We start from the raw sequence: 9194 nt of genomic DNA on the forward strand, positions 1-9194 counted from the left end.
AAGAACATGTCTGAAAGAGCCCCTTTGTGCACTGCTGCAGCTGCCCAGCGGCTGGTTTGCCACCTCCTGTGGCTTTGGAGGCCCCGCCCCTGCTGGAAGATGGAGATGTACGTGCATGGCATAGTCTGGGGCAATACAGCAGCTACTTATCAGCTGGCAAAGCTGCAGTAGGAAATTAATAGTTCAGAATTGTGCAGAGGGCTTGAGAAAACACTTTTAATTTACTCTGATTGTATTACCTCACAGTTCTTGCATAGGACAGAGCCCAAGCTGGCTCAGTAGTAAAATCGCATTGCATAGGGCTTAGTAGCAAAACAGACAGATAGCAATCAAAGTACTGAACTTAAGACACAGAAGCCATAAACTGTTGGCTGGTTCAAAAGAAAACATTATCCCAGCAACACTTCCTTTCCTGCTCTCAACTGAAGTCTTTCTTCAGCTAAAAATCAGAACAAAACAGAGAAAAGGAACAAGTTTATGCAAAAATAGGAGAGCTAGAGATTATTTTTAAAGTCAAGGGAATTTTTTTTGGCAGTTTCAAATTGTTTAGAGTTTTAACATTAGGTTAAATACATGTTGAATTAAAGTATATATCAACTAGTTGACTTCCTGCTTTTTTCTTTTTTTTTTTTTTTTAAAAAGTAAAAAACCTGTCTTTAGATTACTTGGTATGCTAGAATTTGCTACTGAGTTAAAACAAGCTCTTTCAGTATCATAGGTATGGAAATAATCTGTTTATAGAAGCAGTTTTATTTAAGTTAAATGACTCTCTGCAGACCATACTCTGGAGAGCAAACCCTCCTAACCAACCTCACAGACCCTCAAGTAGGACTCCAGAAGGAGCCAGTTCATCTGCTGCCTCCTAATCCTAGATCAACCTGCGTGCTCGGCATGCTCAGAGGCAGCCAGCACTGCTCTCATTTGACTCCCTTTCCTTTGGCTGTGTGGCATAGCAGGTTATTTGCACACACAGGCAGAAATAGGTAGCACTTTGCCCAGACTTCTGCAATACAAATTGCTTGTTTCTGACTAAGCACACCACAGCCCAAAGTAATTTCTTAAACTTGTTACTCTGGCTGAGGTGTTGTTTTTTTTCTCCTAATGGAAATATTTCTACACACACAGCACCAGAACAAAAAAATCCAAATTCAAATAACAAAATTTGAGTTTTGCCCATGCATGATGTTATTCACTGTAAGAATACTGAAATGTGAAGAAAAAGAAGAAAAGAACAGCTTAAACTGTTTAACTTCCATTTTTCAAAAGGCACTTCTCAGTCCTTATAGTCAGTTTTATTGTCAGAATTAAAATGACTACATGAACAAAATGCTAGCAACAGCCAGAACAAATTTAATAAAGACTGTGACATAACCAGAACAATCCTCTGTGCCATCCAGGGTAAATGTACTGCCCATCACCTCTTTATTGCCAGCAGTGAATTACCACTGTTATTTCCTCTGCCTCAGAAAAGCAACCTAGTTAATATGAGTCTCTTCACAAAGTCAAGAGAACTCAGGCTGCATAGTCTATTCTCCAGCAACATTTCTAGCTCCTTTGAAAAAACTGCCCTGACTAGTGAAAGAGGAAGAACTCCCCAATGATGTGCAGGACTTCCAGCATTTGTTTAAATGCAAAGATTTTCATTTTTAGAGAGCCACAGTCAAATATTTGTATCTTTAGAAGAGTCTGATTTCCTAAAGGACTAAATTGCACCCAGCTGAGTGGCCTGGGAGGAACCCTAGGCCTGAGAAAACACCTGGTTCAAGCAAAGCTTGTTCCTCTAGACCCAGTAAGAAGTCTTTATACTGAAAGACCCGAGAGTCAAGCTTATCTGAATTTCTTTTGCAGTTGAGACAGACTGGCATCCAGCCCTACTGGATCTGGGGCTAATGGAACAGAAATGCTACCATATACAACTAAGGAGTCAAAAACCAATGTTTTCTGCAGGAAAGAGGAGGAAAGTAGTAAAAAAAGAAAAAGGAGGAGGGAGCAGATAAAAGGCTGGCAGGAAAAAGGAATATAAGGAGACATTTCTAGTGTAACTGCTCAGTACTTGGGGACAAAATGTTTTGGACAACTCTGCCAAGAGGAATTTTCAGAGTGATAAGGTCCTCTCCCCAATCCCAAATGACAGTTCTGCATCTGGAGTTATCAACACTAGTCCAAACCTTGAGAGCACGTTTCCTTGTTTCACCGCTCAGCCAGCTCAGAGCCAGCACAGCCTCTCACTGACATCCACGCCATGTCAGCACGTTAATGCTCGTGACTGTGTACAGCAGAAAGCCTTTGCACGTGTGCGCTCTGAGCAAGAGCCGAGCGATGGCGAAACTGCAGTGGGAAGAATATGGATTAATCGAGCCTTGCTGGCAAGGTGCCACGTGCTGCCTGTGGAAAGCTGCTGCAAGGTAAACAAGGCACAACCTGCACAAAGTGTTCATTGCCATAAACTGAAAGAACACTTTCAGGCACTGCCCAACAAAAAAGCTCTCTGCAAAAAGCCTAGGGGTCAAAGTGACATCGAGATAATTAAGCTCATAATCCTCAGGGCAATCACCAGCTCCAAAACAGGCCCCTCATTGAGCAGCCTGGTCAACGCACATCATTTAGATATTCTGGTCTTTTCCCCGCAAACTCCAGAGGTCAGGTAACCATAAATGAACCCAGCTTTCACTTAAGTAAACAAACACATGCATAATTCAATAAAGTATGCCTCAAGCTCTGGGATTTGTAGAATAAAATTGGAAGAACAGACACTCTAAAGACTCAAAGAAATCCCAAATAAACTACTTGTAATTAAAAAATCTCATGATTTTCAAGCCAAATCTCGTGATTTGTTTGTGGCCTGACTCAGGATTTTCAGTGCTTGGGGTTGGCAACTCTGACTAAGCAGGGATGTGAAATAAGAGCGAGAGTGACTGCCCGCCAGGCTTCTGTTTTCCTGGGACAGAAGACAAAGCAGCTCTGACAATTCCAGCTGGCAATACCATCCAGGCGTTCCTCCAAGGCCAAACATGCTGGGTAAAATCCTCATCAGACAAAAAAACCCCAACCTATCAGAAGCAGTTACTGTGGCTGCTTAATAGCTGTTTTCCAAAGTTCAGTATAGCATATACTTTCTTTTTCTTCAAAAAGGGGAGAGGGGGGGATGGACCACATTACGGACTAATCCCTTGCCAGATGTCATTAGTGATGAAGTCCCTCAGAAACTACATCAGTATGAAACAAATCAGAAAACGGTGAGTTTCCATTTCCTCCTCATGTCTGTCTAGACAGAGACTTCAAGATCAGCTTTCATCTACAGCCTGGAATCAATCCTCCTCTGCGTCGTTCTTAGTGTGGCAGGGGTGTTAAGCAAGTAATTGCACCCATTAAAAAGAAAAATAGTTCACTCGCTCCTGTTCCCCGTCCCTGTCAAATACCGACTCCTTCATTAGGCTTCCCCAAGGCTGTTTCAGCACATTGAAGTAGTTTCTCCTTGCTCCTGGAGATGTAGCTCCAGCTGGGGCAAACATCTCCAGCCAGGATCCTTGCATCCTCCTGGGTGACGCGAAGACACAAACCTTCCCCTCTCTGCTGATGACCCCAGGAGTCCCTTCACATCTGGTATCCAGCCAGACAGCCTGGTCAGGGATTGGAATCTATTGCCACCTTTGTGCAACACTCAACCCTCCTACCTGCTCGTGGGGTGATAGATGAGGAACAGAAGCACAGAAAGAGGTTGAGTAGAGGGGTCTTGCTGGTTCTTACTGCTTTTGCTTCCCCTAGTAAGGCAAGAGTATAGCCCATCCTGATATCTAAAAGACATACATCTTTAGTTCTTTGTGTTTGGAGTGACTATACCATAAACTGAGGGGTTTTTTTGTAAAAACTCAGTTCTTGAAACATTTTCCTGCATTGTAAATCTCGGACTAAAGCAGTTTATGTAACACAACCTATTCACACTGCCCTAACTAACCATAACTAACCATCCCATTATAATGAGTCCATTATCCCCTGCTTTATTGTATTTTCTCTTAAAACAGAGATCAAAGATTTGGATCTAGTGGCATCATGCCGATTTCATTTTTATTACCGGCTCCCTAGGTCTATCATAAATATTCATTGGCCATCCTTAATACAATGCATTGAATTCTGCTCACTGCTATCTCTGGTGCGACTGCAAAGTACAAACAGGGTTGTTGCTCAAACATATTAAATAAAGCAACAGCAAATTTGTGACAGTCAACAACAACAACAAAGAAAACAAAACAGAAAACAAAAGAACCCTTTTCCCTTTCCAAGGAAATTCAAAACCAAAGGAGACATTTTCTCTCGCCCCCTGCATGACTGCAGACATTTGACTGCTGTGGGAACTGAGCTGTGCAGAAGCAGCAGCAGCTGACCTGCTCCCACAGACAGGAGACATTTTTGAAAAGTCCACAGTTGCCACACAGTGGCCTCTGCGATACTGCAGCAATCCTCTGCGCTCACCAGTAAAAATTACAGACATTACCCAGCAGAGACAGAGAAACTGCACAGAAATGTGGACTTTCTATACAGCAACTGAATACTTAAAAGGGAGCAGGAGAAACATCCTGCAGGCTCACAGATGGGAAAAACGTTTATGCAGTTTTGTTCTAACTCCCAAGAAAAACTGCGCTATCCCCAAGTTCGGGATGCCTGCAATTTGTTTATCTCCCATACTCATCATTCAGATGCACCTTTGAACTGCCCTTCTCACCTGAGCGCAGCCCCACCCAGCATCAGACAGGGTGGGCACGAAAACCGCTATTTCACCTATGTGAATTGCTCCTGCTCTGCAAATAAGCACAGACACAGGTCTCTTGGGATGTCAACTAGATAATTTAAACAAGCACCAATCAGTAAAATTAGGGTGGCCATGGGAATTAACATTTTTCCTCCCGTTAAGTAACTCTGAGAGCATTAAGCATATCAGATATTTTATATTCTAAGCAAGAACATCTACTCTGTTAAAAACAAAACAATATGGTTGGACACAGAATGCACATTCAAATATTTATCTTCTAATATTACTCCACCGTGGAGGTAATATGCTGCTCATTAAAGATGGAATAGGAATAAATAATCTAAATATTTATATTTATGCATATTAATATATACTCACACAAAACTCCGCACACTTGGATACGCGAACAACATGATAAAACTGCTGACTCATTTTACATATTAACCGACAACATACCTTTGGTCATTTACCTAGCCCCTTGCCAATCTAGTATCTGCTAGAACCTTCTACTAAGTTCCTAAAAATCTTTAGCTGCTTTACTCATGATTTAAAATATATAAATGAAACCATACAGAAAGAAAACCTTGATCCTGATGCCTTCATGATGTAGAATTTGATCCAAATAGCTATAGTGAGCATGGAATTTAGCTTCTAGATGAACTAAAGTCTAGTGAAATCCATCCCACCTGTATTCAAAAGAACAACAAAAATAAAATACACCTGTTGCTGAACAGTTTGCAGGCAGTTAAGGTCTTCTTGGTTTGCTGTTCTTAATATCAGATTCACAGAAAGTAATTGATATGAAAAAAGAAGGGGAAAATAAGAAGCATCCCTATGTCACCTACGCTGTGTAAAGGGGAAATTCCAGAGCAGAAATTGGTCATTTGAAGTAAGTTCAGCACAAGGGACAAGCTACTCCAGTTTGTTATTGTTTTGGCTGATGCTGCCTAAATCAGTGTCAACAGAAAAAATATTCCACAGTATCAGATGCTCCTTTAGAGGAAAGATTCTGTATGTGAGAAAGGCAGATGATACAAGTTCCCAAACAATTTTTCAATCAGAATTTGGGGTTTAATATTTCTGAAACCAATCTGGGTAACAACATACCATCTTCTGAAAATTTGATAAATATAAGCTGCTGAGAGACTACAGCCTTTAGGAAGAAATGTGTTTACAACCATGTGTTTTTCCAGCCTGCTACTAGATCAGGAAAACAAACAAACAAACTTCAAGATTTTGAAACAAAGAAGAATTAAGTATCAGTGAGTAGTGAACACCATCACTCACTCAACTATCAGCTGAGCTAAAAGTAGCAACAGTCTCTAGAGATAAAATATTTGGATCATGGTGACAGTTAACAATTTTACATATTACGGAGAGGGCAAAATCATGAATGCACCCTGTCCTACAAAGTAGTTAGCCATGTGCTTCACTCTCACTGGAGCAGATGAAAGTACTCTTGTCTTTCGCCAGATCAGGACATTACATTTCAGAACTGCTGTCTCATATCTACCCTTGATAGATGAGGCTTTCAGTTGAAAGTTCTTGTCCAGGTCAACAAGAGCAATGCACTCTGCCTGAAACCATCCTTGACACAGGCCACTATAAGGATCTTACAACTGGTCCAAGTAAAGTGGCTTTGAACAGACATCCAACCACAAGCAAATGACAGTCCAAATCTGCATCAAATATCTGGGACCTGCTACTTACTGGGGGAAAAAAAAACCTCTCCCCTTAAAAAGAAGTCATGCTTTTCATATACGGAGTAGCTGCAATTACAGGGTTTTGCACTGATGGCCTGAGACACTAAGTACTATGGCTAACACCACCTAGCTAGTACAAACAACAGTATCCCATGCCTTGTGGCATCTCTTTGCTTAATTATGCCAGCTTGAAGCCTAGAGAGGAGAAAAGTGAATCTGAGTTGGTTGGTTTGTTTGTAGGTTTTAATTCTTTGGATTGTAAAATGTCAGCATATGGTTATAATGAGAAATTACCACACTTTAAGGGTCTGACCACATTTAGTGTTTAGTCTTGCATATCTGAAAGCTGCGATGCTCCTGCCACTGCAATTACTGGCTCAGAGGGTTCACAGCAATAGCAAAGCTTGATCCTCCACTGCAGTGAATCCGTTCAGGCTTCACTTCTGCAACAGACCACCACCTTCACATAAACCATCACACAGATCGAGGGGTTTGTCCCAGTTGTGTTTGAACTTTCTGCCTTACTTCACCACTTAACTGTTACGACAAAGCCGCGACAGTGGCTTCCTGACCATACCAGAAGTACGTGTTGGCCACAGCAAGCAGGCTGGCACTGCTAGAGGTAACCAAACATTCCTCCTTCCGGTACCTCCCAGACTGGGGCTGTTTTGCTAAGGAAAGAGTTTTTAATGCAGGATACTGCAAAAATGTCCTTTAAAAGCTGAAATGTCCAAGTGATTTTTTTTTTTTAAACTTAATAGAAACAGGATTGAGATGAAACATTCTCCTATAGTATTTCTAACCCCCTGTTACCTTACAGCCACACTGAGCTTAGTGAGGAGAATGGCCTACTGATAATGGCAAAAAACAGTCTAGAGTGCATAGGCATTTTTATAAATGAGCACAAATTGTTAAAACAGACAGCAGAAATGGTGAAAAAATACATGTAATTCTACAGAATGCCTGCAGTGCCACTAATCCAAAATATGAGTAGTAACACAAATAAAGGAATTTTAGATCCTGCTCTTCCTCCCATCTAAAATAAACATCCTTTTAAGATATGATACATTCAACAAGCCTCACATATTCAGAATTATTCTATTTTTTCCCTTTTATTTTTACCTACATATGCTATTTATCTGAATGCTGCCTAATTTGCAGATGCAAATGAGTAAAATCATCTTGAAAAGATGAGGCTATAGAACAGAATGCAGTTTAAGCTGAGAATGTCTTGGACTCAAAGAGCTGCAACACTGGGACACTGCAGTGTCTCCCAGCAGCATCTCCTGGCTTCTAAGACATACTGAGACCATTTTTCCCAGCAGAAAAAGACCTGCAGCTCCCACAGTTTCAGCTTGACTGGTAGATCAATACATACATGAACTTGGACTATTGCTTTTGACAAACTCGTCGGAGATTTGTCAACAGTTCCACATGAAAAGACTTGGGTCTTCTGGCAAAAAATGACCAAGAGCCAATAGTGGCCATATCGGGGACTACATCTTACAGGAATAAAATACATTTATTCTGTTGCTGGGCTATTTTTTCACTTGTATATTTGGTGCTGTTGCTGAAAACAGGAGAGGATAGCTTACATTTCATATCTAAAGTGGAATGCAGAAACATTAACACTGCAAAACGAAAGGCTACAAAGCTACTTCTGTGATTTTAAATCATGAAGCTAGTTCAAATGTGTAAGAGCAAGACAACATTTTTGGTGAGCTTTTTCCAAAAAAGGCAAAAAGCACAACTACTTATTTCTGACAATTAAGCAGCTTACATAGTCTTTGTTCTACTGACACTCAGAAATGCAGTTTTCAATTATTTATGCTGTAGTTCAACACCTAAAGCAGGGAAAAAAGTATGAAGTCTGTGTTCTGCAGCACAAGTAACCCTTACTGAAGGGTTCAATCTATTTATAATAGTGTTTCCCTTAGGAACTACTATTTGGCAGGGTGTACAGGCTTGGATTCTGTAATGCACTATCATCCACTCACACACTGATCAGCCAATAAATGTTACACTATACTTGTTGTATACACACATTATCAGATAGTATTTCCCCCTCCCCACTCCCCAAGATGCTGACCTCATTTAAGAACAGTTGGGAAATCAGAAGGTTGTCCATGCCCAAGGCATTGACATGCCAGCAGCTGGAGTGGACTAAGAAGTTAGAGGATTAAGTGGACTAAGACTATGAGCACACATCAGTCAGAGTTCAGCAACTTCATCCAGTTCACTGAAGGTGGGGTTTGAGTTTCTGAACCCTCTTTGAAGCAGCTGGGAGGATTCACCCCTCCTGACCCACGTGCTCCATTGTAGGGACAGTCACTTTGAGCAGGGCAGCAAAATAATGCTAAAATTTTAAACTGCTCCAGTCATTTGCAAAGTAAGCGTGCATCAGAGGTCTCAGGTGCTTTTGGAAATGTTACCCAGATTCAAACTAAGACATGCATACAAAAATTAAGCTGAAATCAAGCACTATGGTGAAGGACAAAAGAAAGGTTTGCATAAAAAATTAAAAAATTCTAGACCAAGATCCTTCTGGATCTAAAAAAGGCCAGCAACAAAAAACATAGAAGGGGCAGATCCAGTCCAAATGTAGTCCTTTCCATCTCTCCTGTTTCTCAGTCAGTCAGTCTAAATTAGACTTTTATCTATTCCACAGTAACTGTCTGAACAGAGGCAATGTTGACTTCCCACACACATAGCTTTACTCAAGTGTTTTAACACTGTTCGGAAGA

The sequence above is a fragment of the Mesitornis unicolor genome, unplaced genomic scaffold (genome assembly GCF_000695765.1).
Source record: "Mesitornis unicolor isolate BGI_N332 unplaced genomic scaffold, ASM69576v1 scaffold25961, whole genome shotgun sequence".
In the NCBI taxonomy this organism is placed as follows: Eukaryota; Metazoa; Chordata; class Aves; order Mesitornithiformes; family Mesitornithidae; genus Mesitornis; species Mesitornis unicolor.